Consider the following 6,404-nt stretch of genomic DNA (forward strand, 5'->3'; position numbering starts at 1 on the left):
ATGAAGCTGGGGGGCATGCGCTCTAGCAGCTATGCTTAGGGGGCATCAAGCACAGTTTTCTCTCTGTTTCAAGCTTGTGTAAAAATGAAACTACTTTGAAGCATAGCTAGCAGCTATGCTTAAGGGGCATCAAGCACAATTTTCTCTCTGTTTCAAGCTTGTGTAAAAATGAAACTAGTTTGAAGCATAATTTTTCTCTGTTTCAAGCTTTTGTAAAAATGAAACCTATCTGGAGTCAATTTCGGTTATTTTCAAGACTCGTTAAACTCATGAAAACCCCAAGATTATTTTTCTATCTTTCATTCTCATAAAACAAATGAAAATGCCGAGTTCTTTCCGTCTTTTCCTACTCGTAAATTAAATTGAAAGTTGGCCATATGAGTACATTTTTATCCCTTTTTCGAACTCGTTAAAACTTACGAAAAAGTGAAACTTTAGAGTCACCTTTAAGCTCTTTTCTGACTCCTAAAACATGAAAAGATCGCCGAGTTTTTCTTTTTAAACTCGTTAAAACGAAACTAAAAAGACGGTCCACTTACAACTCTTTTCTAACCGTAAAACATGAAATGATTGCCGGATTTTTTTCGTTTCAAATTCGATATTGGTTATAAAACGACGTGTCGTTGATCACTTTTTTTACTTTTTCGGGTCAAGGGCACTAATGACGAAAAGTATTCCTTGGTCGTAAAAGATCAAGCGGTTCTCTCAAGTATTATTTTATACTTTTTCGGGCTTGGGAGACACAAATTTACGAAAAAGGTCAACCCTGGAGTCTTCTTAAGTTTTTTCAGACTCTCTAAAATTGAAAAACGCTGAGTTTCTCCTATACTAGACTCGTTAAAATTTCACAGTAAAGGACCTGTTCAATTACAAATGGGAACGAACCACTCCTTCTTAGGGTTCGAATTTAAACTAAGTTGGACTCATCTGAAGGATGAGCTTATAATCAAGCAAATGTTATCCTCCTCAAGCTTGTCAAAAATAAAGAGGTACTTGCCAGAAATGGTGGGGGAAAAGAGAGAAAAATGAGCCTGTTTGTCATACTTTGTAACCACTCTTGAACACGACACTTTCATTCACCTGGGTTGGGAAATCCTTTGCCTAACAGTTGATCAAACCACATTAAAAGTCTTCAGCCGGTTTCTGGGTATTAACTTTGGTCAATTGTCACCAAGCCATCTGTCGTGTCGTTATGTGTTCAATAGGTCATTGCCAATAAGCCATTCATTTGCAAAATATCTGTCATCCATCTTGACCATCCTTGAGTCAGTCCTTGCAACTAAATTTCTTCAACTTGATCTATGATTTTGTGTTGTGGGCTTGCCTACGACGGATCACTTTCTATCGACATCAGCTCATTATCTAGAAAGATGATCTACGAATCGTCAGTACCTTGGGATCTGCATGCCTCAATGGCAGGTTTCTCGCCTTTGACGACAGTTTACATCATTAAATTTTGATCAAAGGATTCCGTGACATGTTCGACATCAACACATTTATTCGCATCTCATGGATTGTACTGGGTACTTTGAGAGCCATTGACATCACTGGTGGTTTCTCTCACACTTGTTAACAGTGTACATCATTGACTGGTAATCAAGTGGTTTCTACCATGTTCGACATCAACACATTCATTCGCATGGATAGAATCGTACTGTTTTGGGAAGTAGAAATGAAGACCCTGGATCTAGTTTCCACAATCCAGGCTGCGAGGAATTTTGTATTCATTATATAAAGGACTATTCATAAACAGATGGTTGCATCCATACTGTGTCCACATGAGTCTATACTTGTGATGTTTTACAAGATCATTCCTGTATCAGAGCAGTAGTTAGTTTTTCTAGTCAGTTTTGATCTGAGTATGGGAATGCCTACCTCAGCGATGATATGATCTCATATATATATATATATATATATATATATATATATATATATATATATATATATATATATATATATATATATATATATATCTTGCATTGAATGTTTTTAAAGGTTCCAACCGGGTTCTCCACAAGATGATCCTCGAAATGATAAAGTACTTCACTCTTCCTAAATGATAAGAAATCCTCATCTACCACAGACTTCGCACTTTAGGGGGCAATCTGTTACACAAAAATATCATCACCATGATTATTTGCAGTTAGTATGGGTCTATCATCACTTGTACTGTCCTCCTAAGCAAGTCTCAGACCTCAGTTCTTCAAATCAAGCTTTGGAAATGAGAGAAAGACATTAAAAATCAATGTAACTCTGGTTCCACACTTTCTCTCATGGTCACCTGCGGTCCCGCACCTTCTGTGTACAAAAACTGCGGACCTGCCCGCTCTGTCCCTAACGGTGTAGGTGCGTACCCCTGTGAAAGTCAAAAGGCGCAAGTTTTATCTTAAAAAACTCACTTTGGGTTAATTCTAGAGGTTTCTAGAAGGAATTTTGACGTGGATTGTTCGCTCTGAGGTGGTTCATGCATCCCAAAAGAGAAGGAGCTAATCCCTTGATGAGAGGAGCTATCCCTTTGAAGGAGGGCGTTATCCATTTGAAGGAGGACCTAGTATCCTCCCTCCATTGCACTATAAATACAGGCATTGGGCTGGTTTCTGGGGAGGTTAGAAGCTGAACATTTTTGAGGGTAAATGCTAGTGAAATCAAGACTTCCTAGTTGAGCTTAAGAGGAGAGATCACACATCTTTTTGGCTTCATTGGGGAGTGAGTGAAACTTGTCAAAGTAGAGGAGACTTCTTGCTGGACCATGGGAGGAGCTTGTACAGCGTCAAGGCAAAGGTTGTAAAGTTCTTCTTCTTTTCAATTAATGCAATCAAACTCATTTTTCTCAACAAGTATCTTATGTTATTTGTTTCATGGACTCCTTGACTTTCATGTTAAATATGTTTTATGCAATTGGCTTTTCAGGTGCTATTTAATTTGTTTGCCTTGTTTGTGTTTGCAGATTCGCGAAAAGGAGCGAGGGAATCCACAAGCTTGCATTGGACCTAAGGTAGGCCCTAAAAACACTTGTTTTCTATTGTTTATCAAAGCATATTTAGAGAAAGATAGTGTCTGGTTGGTTTGCTTGTCATTAGGTCTTATTTATATTCTAGGAAGGTCTATCTTGTCTGCAAGATCGACTTATTCCGTGTGACAAAATGGCGACTCCACTGGGGAGTCGCCATTTTGTCACACGGAATAAGTCGATCTTGCGGACAAGATAGACCTTCCTAGAATCTAAACAAGACCTAATGACAAGCAAACCAACCAGACACTATCTTTCTCTAAATATGCTTTGATAAACAATAGCAAACAAGTGTTTTTAGGGCCTACCTTAGGTCCAACGCAAGCTTGTGGATACCCTCGCTCCTTTGATCCAAATGAGCTCCTTTTCGCGAATCTGCAAACACAAACAAGGAAAACAAATTAAATAGCACCTGAAAAGCCAATTGCATAAAACATATTTAACATGAAAGTCAAGGAGTCCATGAAACAAATAACATAAGATACTTGTTGAGAAAAATGAGTTTGATTGCATTAATTCAAAAGAAGAAGAACTTTACAACCTTTGCCTTGACGCTGTACAAGCTCCTCCCAGGGTCCAGCAAGAAGTCTCCTCTACTTTGACAAGTTTCACTCACTCCCCAATGAAGCCAAAAAGATGTGTGATCTCTCCTCTTAAGCTCAACTAGGAAGTCTTGATTTCACCAGCATTTACCCTAAAAAATGTTCAGCTTCTAACCTCCCCAGCAACCAGCCCAATGCCTGTATTTATAGTGCAATGGAGGGAGGTTACTAGGTCCTCCTTCAAAGGGATAAAGCCCTCCTTCAAAGGGATAGCTCCTCTCATCAAGGGATTAGCTCCTTCTCTTTTGGGATGCATGAACCACCTCAAAGTGAACAATCCACGTCAATATTCCTTCTAGAAACCTCTAGAATTAACCCAAAGTGAGTTTTTTAAGATAAAACTTGCGCCTTTTGACTTTCACAGGGGTACGCACCTACAACGTTAGGGACAGAGTGGGCAAGTCCGCTGTTTTTGTATGCAGAAGGTGCGGGACCGCAGGTGACCATGAGAGAAAGTGCGGAACCAGAGTTACATTGATTTTTAATGTCTTTCTCTCATTTCCAAAGCTTGATTTGAAGAAATGAGGTCTGAGACTTGCTTAGGAGGATAGTACAAGTGATGATAGACCCATACTGACTGCAAATAATCATGGTGACAATATTTTTGTGTAACAAGAGGGAACCCTCCATGCCATAAGTTTGTATTCATTAGAGTAGCAGAGGAAGGAAATAGTGGGAATAATTTCCAAAGTTTTGTGTTCTTGAAGTATAAAGGAGTAGTAGGTGGGAAGCTAAGGAGTTGTTCACAAACGAAGTTGTGACCAAATGACAAAAGAGCCTATGTATTGATTCATTGATGTACTAATGATCATCTAGAGGGTAGATTAGTTAGCTGTGTTCAGTGACCTAAAGGAGCAGGATTCATTGATATAGGTATATTGGGAGGAGAAGGACTAGCATATGTGTTCAAGGTACATGGACCAAGTGGAGCTATGAAATGCACTACATCAACTAGTACGTAAGTTGGTATCTTGTTCAGGGTATATTGGTTGTCATAGTTGTTGACACCAAACCCGAGTTTGTATTCTTGTATCAGTGATTGTATGAGGGCCATTATCCCTAATACGAGAGCCCTAGATAGTTGTATTATATATTGATAATATAATGTAGTTAGGTTGTTGAAAAATTGTAAAAAGTTGTCTATTTGTGCACTAGTTGATTTATTTTTGGAATTATTCAGTTGTGCAAAGTATTTTGTTTTGGATTTTGAGTTGGTTGTGTCAAATATTTTAAGACCCTAACTTAGATTCTCCAGTGCCATGGAAAAAGAATGGTCCTCCCCTTGGGAAGAAATAATATCCATTTCATTAGGTTCTCTCATCATAGGGGAAAAATTCCATTGAATCTTGCTCTTAGTGAGCCACTTACCTTAGTGAAAAATCTACCGTGATTTGAAAATCCAGTAGAGTTATATGGTTTGCTAGTGGGTATCATTTGTCTTGGTGTCCATGAAATGATACACTATATCATGTTTAATGTATTCAATATTGAGTTCTACATGGATCATCTCCTCATTTTCCTCTGATGGTTTCTAATAGAGGTGGAAAATATGATCGTAGCAACTCCACATTAAATATTGAGTGTGATCCAAGGAGAGTGGCAGTACATAATTCAAAATCATTTTCACCTATATACTTTGTTGTTGTGTAAGACCCATATTGTATTGGTTTGATCTTAGTATGGGGATCTACAAGGTGCTCTTTTTTTAAATGCAACCAAACTTATCACCCACATGAAACGTATGTGGAACCTAATGCTATTCATATCACTATTTGTACTTTGCATTGGATTTCTATAGGATATCATGAACATAATATTGGAGGTGCTATATATTTTCAAGAAATTTTGAATTTACAGTATCTTCCTTAGCCTAAGCATGTTAATACCTCGTTGATACAAATGCAATGGGAAGAAATACATCAATCAGGGTCAATGGCAAGAACCCCAAGCACACCTAGAAGGGATTGTGGCCAATAGAGTTAAGGAGGGATCTTATATAGCTATGTAGAACATATGGAAGGACTTCATCCCATGCATATGGATGCTTGGATTTGTTCATGTGAAAGATATGCACAATCATCCTATTGACCTTTTATGTTTTTCCATCTATTTAGGTGTGAAAGGAAGTTGATTTCGTCAACTTGGTATCCATTAGAGACCTTAGTTTGGATCAAAATGTACTCAAGAACATGTTATCCCTATTTTAAATAATGGTACAAGGTAGCCTAAAATGAACCCAAACATGCTTAAATAAGATTTTAGTAGTGGCTTCAACTATGATACTCTTCTTGCATGGTGCCAAAATTTCCATCTTAGAGAATCAATAAAAACCCACAAACACACAATTGTGACCATGATTGGTGGAGGGAAAATCTAACATGTCCTCGATGGAGACTAACCCTAATTGGTGGGTAAAAGAGTGCAAAAACCTTACTTCTTGATGGATGGTTTGACAATGGCATGGGTAGTGCACAATATGATATACCCGATGACATCTTATTGAATCCTTGGCTAGTAGAAATACTTTCAAAGTACTATTATTGTCTTCACCGCACCAAAGTGCCCTTTTACTTGAATGTAATATGCCTTTGAAATCATCTTGGAACTCTCACTTGAAGGAAAGGAAAGGTGGCCTAGGTATCACAAGAGAACATCTTAGAGGTCAAAATATAGAACTTGCTTTGACATGATCATCATATGGTATGTAGCAGTGAAGTCAAAGTCATTGTTGTATAATTTTGGCCACCCAAAAGTATTGTTGCCATAGGTGGTTAACACCACAACCAAGGGGA

Source organism: Pinus tabuliformis, chromosome 5_1 (genome assembly GCF_031772625.1).
Source record: "Pinus tabuliformis cultivar Carrire ecotype Pingquan chromosome 5_1, CPIR1, whole genome shotgun sequence".
Classification (NCBI taxonomy): domain Eukaryota; kingdom Viridiplantae; phylum Streptophyta; class Pinopsida; order Pinales; family Pinaceae; genus Pinus; species Pinus tabuliformis.